Source organism: Heptranchias perlo, chromosome 20 (assembly GCF_035084215.1).
Source record: "Heptranchias perlo isolate sHepPer1 chromosome 20, sHepPer1.hap1, whole genome shotgun sequence".
In the NCBI taxonomy this organism is placed as follows: domain Eukaryota; kingdom Metazoa; phylum Chordata; class Chondrichthyes; order Hexanchiformes; family Hexanchidae; genus Heptranchias; species Heptranchias perlo.
In genome coordinates this window covers 29634651-29644073 of record NC_090344.1, presented here as the reverse complement: position 1 = coordinate 29644073, position 9423 = coordinate 29634651, and the positions used below count along the sequence as shown (strand labels likewise).

The 9423-nt window shown below is 43.3% G+C and overlaps 1 non-coding gene across 1 annotated transcript; it reads left to right on the top strand.

Annotated features, from left to right (window-relative positions):
• Positions 1-5922: 5922 nt before the first annotated feature.
• Positions 5923-5996, top strand: trnat-ugu (transfer RNA threonine (anticodon UGU)). Its single transcript has one exon. It is a non-coding gene; the product is annotated as a tRNA-Thr (tRNA).
• Positions 5997-9423: the final 3427 nt, after the last annotated feature.

The following is a 9423-nucleotide window of genomic DNA, read 5'->3' as shown; positions in this document are numbered from 1 at the left end:
TTTTTGGGCTGCCTCCATGAATCGATCTCCTTTGTGGTCCCGAATCAGGGTCGGGTTCTGACTCCCAGTTTAATGTTTACATGCCTGTGGAAGACTTTTGGATTCCCTTTTATGTTGGCCGCCAGTCTATTCTTATACTCTCACTTTGACCCCCTTATTTCCTCTTTCACATCCCCTCTGAACTTTCTATATTCTGCCTGGTGAATGAACACATAAAAAAAAGTTAGGATTTCCGTCAGCCTGAAACAAAAAGTTATTAGTTGATTAATGGCGATTTGAACAACTATTCGTCTTTTTTCAGAGTTTAATGAGTATTGCAACGTGTACAGCAGAGTTTCTGTAGTGCAGTGGTTATCACGTTCGCCAAACACGGGAAAGGTCTCCAGTTCGAAACCGGGCAGAACCATTTTGAAAAAGTTACCTACTAAAAATCAATACGTCTGAAAAAAAGCAAGAATTCGGTCTGTGGTAAAATGTGAATAAAATACCACACCTCACAGAACCGATATATTTTCCATTCTCTGTATAGTTCAATACACATTCAAACACTACACATATACAGACAGTGTCTCGCCCTCATTCACGTTTCATGCCCCGACTGTGCAGGAAGCCTCTCTCAAAGCTGCACATTGCGATTGTTTTCAGTTGATTTGTGAGAGGTCATTAAAGGATCCTGCAGCGCTGCCTCGGTTTATAAATGCAGTTATAAACAGCATTGCAGCCGCGGCAACAAACAGATCAGTTTTTCGATGTTCGATGTTCCCCAGCTCCCGCATTGAGTGAAGCCACGAGAGCAACAACATTCAGGCCGCCTGTCCGGCCCCGCTCTCTCCAATCACACGTTGCTGGCGGGAAGCTGCAGTTGCCGCTTCAGGCAGCGCATTACTGCCCATCCCTGGGAAACAAGATAACACCGAAGCTTTGACAACACATCGCAGGCATCGTCTGTCCCGTCGTTGTTGCTCCGCTGCGAAGACAGAACTTGCCAGCTGTTTCAAAATTTACAACCAGAACACTGGATCCTCAGATCACTACCCGTTTTAAAAGTCTGTTGCTCTACCTACTGAGCTATGCAGGCTCGCAATTTGTTAAGTTCCTATCGTACTTATTCATTGTAGGACTCTGAATTATCCATCGTAGACGTCGAAATTGGGTGAGGGTCCCTGTTATAAAATTGTTAGCAACGTGTTGAGGAGAATCCTTGTTTCTGTTGAACATGATGTAAGAAACATGGACAGTGAAGTCGTGAGTTCACAATTATTCGTGTTTGTGCCAAATAAGAACATAAGGAATCGGAGCAGGAGCAGGCCAATCGGCCCCTCGAGCCTGCTCCGCCATTCAATAAGATCATGGCTGATCTGATCCTAACCTCAAATCTAAATTCATGTCCAATTCCCTGCCCGCTCCCCGTAACCCCGAATTCCCTTTACTTCCAGGAAACTATCTTTTTCTTTTTAAAATTTATTTCATGATGTAGCTATTATTTAACAATGTCTTGTCATTCGTTAGCAGCAATTAAAATAACACTTTACATAGTGGCTCAAAAGCTGAACTTGTCCCACACGGGAACTGGAAAAGGCCTCTCGACCTATCAGCGTATTAACATCTGTGAGCTGAATAATTTCACCCGTTACACAGTGACACCAGGGAGAATATTTCCCATCCAGATTTTCGCCACACGAAACTTCCAACTGATGAATATCCGCTAAACGAAAAGAAAAATTGTATGTTTAGTTCTTTAGATTGAAAGATCTCGTACCGGCCCCTTTGCCATATCAGCTGCCGCTCATGGCTCCCTCTCCCCTATAAACAAGTAAATTCACACCTACCATTGCAAGACGGTAGGCCAGAGGAACCCAAGTGCTCACATGGGAACACTAAGAAGTAGATGCGTTATGGAACATACCAGTTGTACCTTGAACTCAAAATGTTCGATTGTTCCAGATGAGGCTCAAATTCACAACCTGGGCATTTCTGGAGTTCATAAAAGTACCGCACGCTGAGCGCTTGCGCCACAAGAGCAGCGCACAATCGGTCCGATCAGTGCTCCCGTCAAACAGCTTCATTTTCCGTCTCTGAATTATCGCTTTGTGATCTTTCTCCGATTTCTCCAAGAAGCCTCCAATCAAGATGCGCTTCGATAAATATCCGCAGTGAACTTTAAAAACCCTGGGATCTGAAACAAAACCCCAGAAGATAAGAACTTTTATTGATCTTATTATTAACTAAAGGACAACTTTTGATGGTGCTTTAAGGAGGATTTGGATAAAGTGTGAAATGAAACTGAGAAACTCTCTCTGAGCTGTCGTTGATTGAAGAGATGGGCGTTATTTCATTTGAAAACCGAGGCTCGGAACTTTCTGATGGAGAAGTGTGACAGAAGATTGTGGTTAGTGGCAGTTGCCGGTGAGATCTAGAGGAGAGGGAGATAAGTCAAAGTCACAGCTGTGACAGCTCAAGTGCTCTGCTTATCTGTAATATTTAAAAATGTAATGTACAGTACAGGGCAAACCGATTTTTTATCGGTTATCAAAAATACTAAACGATACAGGTTCAAAGGCGGATTTGTGAAGAGGGAACGGATTTAACCGCCAGACCGAAATCATTCCACATGAATCTGAAGCGTCTTGAAAAAAACGGCAGCGCGAACTGTTATGATCGTGTCATGAATTCAAAGACCCTCCAATTACCGACAGTATCTTTGAACGAGTTGTGCAGCAAAACCGTGAGTGAAGCCGCTTTGCATTTGTCAAACGTGTAGGTGACGATATTGGCGTTAATAAGGGTCGATTTCAATTATTTGAAATCTCACCATACCTCTTGACCCGAAAATCGACGAGAAAATCGGGTTTTTCCTGTAGGTCGTGAATTGAAGGGAAAGCCGCATCAAACAGATCAGAGAAATGAAGAGCAGAAAATGTGGATGAAATTTGCACGAGTGAAAATCCCTGTTTTTCGGAAGACTCAGTCCCCAATGGTGGAGAGGATTGATATTTCGAGCTGTTATTCACCAGCCTTAACTTCAGTAATTTCCTGTTTGCTGACAATGAGATGAGACGAAATGAACAGGTCCAACGAGCCGGTCTGTAACACAGGACAATGATTCAGTGCAGCTCGTTACCCAGTCACTGGGCTCCGTTATAGCCGCTCCTGTCAGTAACACACAAAGATAAATTGTAAATCGGAAACAGAAAGAGTTAATGTAGAACACTGAATATGAACCGCCAGTTTTTCCCTCTTTCCGGCTTTTAAAACAATCAGTTTCACAGTTTGTCAAACCCAAAACAGCCTCTGGTATTTGCTGATCGAGAATTTCAGTGGAAATTGGGACCGTCACTCAGTATCGGAACAAATATACCCGCTGAGGTTTCGGGGTTGTTACTGGTTTATTTATATCAGTGAGTGACTGGTTTTAAACTAGGTGAGGATCTAAACCTGAGGTAAGAGCCTGGGATAGACAAGAGATTCTACAATATATCAAGTTAAATTACACTGATTCAACCAACACTGTACATCACATCCCTTAAATATTGTTACCTGTTACTACATAAAACTGGTGTGGGTGGAAATGGGAAATAACTGAAAAAACCTTCATTGTATCAAACTTATTATTATTATACAAACAATGTACAGCCTATCCCATAAAAAAGACTCAATGTAAAACCAGTCGTCAGTCCCAGAGCCGCTGTGCCCGTGATGTGATTTGCATCCGATTCTGACTGACTTAGTATCAGACGCGCTCCCGTCCACAGTAAACGGATGGGGCCGGATCCAAAAGAGAAAAATGAGGACCGACCTCCGCATAACTTGTCTTCATAATTTAACCATTTTAGCCCCGGTATCATTCTGGTCATTCTGCGCTGCACCCACTCCAAGGCCAATATTTCCTTCCTGATGTGTGGTGCCCAGAGCTGAATGCAGTACTTTAAATGGGGTCTCAGCAAGGATTTATATCTGTAACATTCTCCCCCCCTTTGAATTCCAGCTTCCTTGAAATTAAGGCCAATATCCCATGAGACATTTAAATTAATGTTTCCACCATTCCACTGGCTTTTAGCGATTTCTGTACTTGGACCCCGAAATCTCTCTGCTCCTCCACAGTTCCTAGCTTCTCACCATTTAGAAAATACTCTGATCTATCTTGCTTCAGTCCAAAGTAGATGAGCTCACACTTTTCCATGTTGAAATTTTGAACAGACTGGAGCTCTTCTGTATAGAAAAGAGAAGGCTGAGGGGTGACCTGGTATAGGACTTTAAGATTATGCAAGTGTTTGATAGGTGAGACGTAGATAATGTGTTTGCACTTGTGGAGGTGGGGACTCCAAATCATTGGGGCCATGGATATCAGGTAGTCACTATTTAATTCAACATGGCATTCAAGAGGAACACATTCACCCAGAGAGTGTTTAGAATGTGCAATTCGCTCCCACAAGGAGTAGTTTACGCGAATAACATGGATTCGTTTACAGCGAAGCGAGAAAAACAAATGGAGGAGACAGGAATATAAGGGTTTGCTCATCGGGCTGGATTAAATGGGGATGGCGGAGGCTTGTTTGCAGCATAAACACCGGCATTGTCTGGTTGTGCAGAATTGCCTGTTTCTTTGTAATTCTATGTTACTCCATCTGCCACCGTTTTGCCAACTCACTTATTTTATCAATTTCCCTTGGCAACTTTATGCTTCCATCGACACGACTCACTGTGACACCTATCTTGGTGTCAGCGACACACGTGGATATACGGCTCTCTATTCCTTCGTCTACGTCATTTATTTGCCGGGTCTCTGTCTCCCATCTTCTATCCAACTCCCTACCCATTTCATTAGGTTGCCTTAAATTCTACGCACTGTCATTGTCGTTAACAGTCTCTTATATGGTACCTTATCGAATACCTCTGGAAGTCAATATCATTTAACAACCATGGACACTCCATTATCTACCACGTTAGTTACATCTTCATAAAGTTCAACTAGTTTTGTTAGACTTGACTTACCCTTTACAAATCCATGCTGGCTCTCTCTGATCAATTCATGTTTATCCAAGTGCTCAATCTTTCTTTCCCTAATAACGGATACTGGCAACTTCCCCACAACGGATGTCAGACTAATGGGTCTATAATTTCCAACATCATCTCTGCTACCCATCCCAAATAATGGAGTGACATTGAAATTGTTTCCATCAAAGGAACAATTCCTGAACCAAGAGAGTTTGAACGATCATGACTAAAGCATGTACAATTTCCTCACCTAGTCCTCTCAGTCCCCTGGGATGGTCACCATCAGGTCCTGGAGATTTGTCTATCTTTCATCTAATTCTTTTCTCCATTGCCATTATTTTACTTATACTGAATCCCCTTGATTTATTTACAGTTTTCCACATATCTCTGATATGTCAGCCTCATTTATTTCTGTGAAGAACGAAGCAAAGTAAATATTTAGCAACTCTACATTTCATGATTTTCAATTACAATATCACCTCCATTTGTCTTTAAGCGGCCCACATTACTCTAAGCCTCCATTCTTTCACTTAATATACTGGTAAAAATCTTGACTGTTGTCCTCATTTTCCCTAACAGTTTTTTTCTCCTTTTCCCTGTTTGGGCCTCTTCCGGTTTTTAATTTTCAGCACCAAAATAAACAATACTTTGCTGTAAAGTTCGTCTCAATATTTCTTCACTTTCAGGGAGAGAATTGTCCAAACCGGTAATTTACTTAATGTAACAAACATAAGTACACATAATCATCCGTATATCAACGCATTGATGGACACACAAAGATAGACACAACGAGATATGCAGGCAGCATCGGGATGAACAGGTGAACGAACAAGCTGAACAGACAAAGATGAAACGGTCTGAACCCAAACAGTGACGTATCGCTGATAGATATTAATAAGAGGAGCTGGGGCTGAGCTATCATGAATGGGCGCCGTGGCTTAGTTGGTTAAAGCATCTGTCTTGTAAACAGAAGAGCCTGGGTTCAACTCCCAGCAGTGCCTTGTGTAACTAATTATTTTTACCGAATTTGTGGAATTAAGCGACAAAATGGCACTTTGGAATTGGTATTTGTTCAGGTTTGAGGAGGAAGCTGACATCAGATTGACTCTTCTAAAATGCCCTTTCATTGTACAGTCAGACCTCTCATAGAATGTGTCTGCAACGGGTTAACTTAAAGACACGTTCTTGTTTCTGGGCTCGTTGGGGTCAGGGTGTAATTCACGATTTGAGGTTCAAACCCGGAAGTAGTCCTAATTTGGACCTTGACTTGTGATCTTGACCTGCGGTGAAAATCTTTGCAAAGAGGAAAATGAAGTCACCAGATCACTCCACCTGAATCTCCAGACACCGATGAAATATATCCCAGGCTGTTAACAGAAGCAAGGAAGGAAATAACGGAGGCTCTGACCATCATTTTCCAATCCTCCCTGGTTACAGGTGATATGCCGAAGGATTGGAGGGCTGCTAAAGTTGTACTGTTGTATAAACAGGGAGAAAAGGATAGATCAAGTAATTACAGGCCAGTCAGCCGAACCTCGGTCAGGCTGAAGGTATTCTATTAAATCTACTCTGCACTTCCTCCACGGCCAATACACGGAGGAGGGGACTCTTGACTGACAAGCCTCAGCTCTATCAGGAGAGGGAGACTGACCCACGCTCTCTCTTGCTTCTGGGATGTACCACTTTTGAAAAAAGAAGGTGAATTTCTCTATATCTTTAAACGCTCTGTCTCACTGCACATGGTTTAAAGTGTATTGTGGGACGCTGTGAGTGTCTCTGTACCTGTAAACTCTCTGACTCACTGCACGGATGTTTAATGTGTACTGTAGGATAGTATGTAAGTATCTCTGTATCTTTAAACTATCTGTCTCTCTGCACAGGTATTGAAAGTGTATTTTAGGATGGTGTGTGTGTCTTTATGCCTTTAAACTCTCTGTTTCACTGCGCAGCATTGACAATGTATTTTAGGATGGTGTGTGTGTCTTTATGCCTTTAAACTCTCTGTTTCACTGCACAACATTGTCAGTGTATTGAAGGATGGTGTGAATGGGATGAGGGTCTGTGGGGCGAAGTGTAGCCGATTGGGAGCAGCGCCCGTTTGCGGGGTGAGTATTGCACGCTTAATTTTCTCTCTCCCTTCTATCTTTCTTTCTCTCTTTCTTTCTTTCACCTCCCTCTCTCCCATTCTTTCTTTCACTCTCTTTTCATTCCTCTTATTTCGTGCTTTTTCTTTCTGCCCCAGCACCTTTGTCTTTATCCTGTTTTTGTTCTCCATGTGTCTCTGCTGGATGATCCACAATTCAGACCTGCCGCTTCTTCCAGCTTTTCCTTCCTTCTACGATCATGGTCTAGTTCATTGAGACTTTCCTGCGGCCTTGCCGAATCTAACATTCACTTTCACATTCTTCCGGCTTTAAGTTTGCTCTCCATCGACCGCTGTTTCTCGGGGGCACATGTCCCGTTCGCATCAATGTTCATTTGTGCCTTGAAACCAGTCGATACATTTCGATCTGCTCCAGAGACAAGCTCTAAGAAAGCAGGGCTGGCATTCGGTAGGACAGCGCATACTTTTCCGTGAAATTTCCATGGGGTATCTTGTGACACGAGGGATGTTAACTGAAGAACTGGGTTTTGTTTTCATGGTCCTTGGCGCTTTTAACCGAACAGTTGATGTGCGGGAGAGACGGGCGGCGCAACAGAGCTGCGAAAGACGGCTGAAATGTGCATTTTTGGCAATCTGGGCGGTGCAGGAAAGTCGGAAATGTTCCGCTTGATCTTAATAGGTCTGTGGAAATGTCCGATTGAAAAGGAATGAGGAGAAATGAAAAGAGCGGCAATGGTGAAAAGGTGTCGATTACAGGAGATTGGCCGTGAGCGAAAGGTCCTTTGAAAGTTCGGCGCGGAGGGGATTTTGTTCGGAAACGGCAGACTTTAAGCGCGTGAGGAAAGTGAAGTGCGAGCTGCGTCCTTGGGTCAAATTGGGTGTTTTCAGGAAAACAGCCATTGTGAAATCACAAAAATGAAAACAGAAAATGCTGAAAACGCTGAGCAGGTCAGGCAGCGCCTGTGGAGAAAGAACCAGAGGAAACGTTTCAGCTGTATGAGCTTTGGCATCCGATTTCAATGGCTTACCATGTGCGTGAATAACTGCGCTGTCTCAGATGCTGGTTTCCATCTCTGAATTATGAGGGTTCGAATCTCACTGCTGCCAGAATTTGTCGACCCTTCCATTTTCGCCGCCTCACCAAAAACCCTTCTTTGATCGGAAGTGCTTTTCCGCATTGCTGATTTACACCTGTTTGCACAATTCAGCTAAGTCTGGATTGCCACTCAACTGTTTCTTGGACGGAGGTGTTGGGACTGGAAGATGTGATCTCGGTGAAGTATCAACCAATGTGCACAATGGCGCCCTGGTGAACCGAGTACCTCTTATAGTCAGTATAATATAAAAGATATGTTCCATAATTATGAATTTCTTCTTTGCATCACACAAGGATTTATTATCAGGGAATGTACATGAGCAGGTCGATTTACGTCACGCTCCGGTCGCTTCGCATCGCCTCCCACAAATAGAATAGAATCATAGAAAGGTCACAGCACGAAAAGAGGCCATTCGGCGCATCGAGTCCGTGCCGGCTCTCTGCACGTGCAATCCAGACAGACCCACTCCCCCACCCTATCCCTGTAGACCTGTATTCTCTTTCGTTTCAAATACTTATCCAGTTCTTTATTGAACACCATGATTGAATCTGCCTCCACCACCCCCTCGGGCGGTGTATTCCAGATCCTAAACACTCGCTGTGTCGAAAAGTTTTTCCTCATGTCACCTTTGGTTATTTTGCCAAACACCTTAAATCTATGTTCTCTGGTCCTTGAACCTTCCGCCAATTGGAACAGTTTCTCTCTATCTCCTCTGTCCAGATTCTTCATGATTTTGAATACCTCTATCAAATCTCCTAGTAACCATCTCTGTTCCAAGCAGAACAACCCCAGCTTCTCCAATCTATTCATGAAACGTATACCCCTCATCCCTGGAATCATTGTAGTAAATCTCTTCTGTGGGGATTCGTTAGTAACATCGCCGAATCCACCACCATCAACATACTAGTGGTCATCATTAACCAGAAATTTAACTGGACCAGCTACATAAATATTGCGGCGACAAGAGCAGGCCAGAGGCTGGATATTCTGCGCCAAGTGACTCACCTTCTAACTCCCTAAAGCCGTTCAACCATTTCCAAGGCGCAAGTTGAGTGAGTTGGAATAATCATGTGATGGTCATCGACCTGAAACGTTAACTCTGTTTCTATGTCGAAAGATTCTGCCTGACCTGCTGAGGATATACACATTTACAGTTTTTATTTCAGATTGGCAACATAGCCAGAATTTTAATTTTGAATAAAGGGGGTTTCGCACGTTTCTGTATGC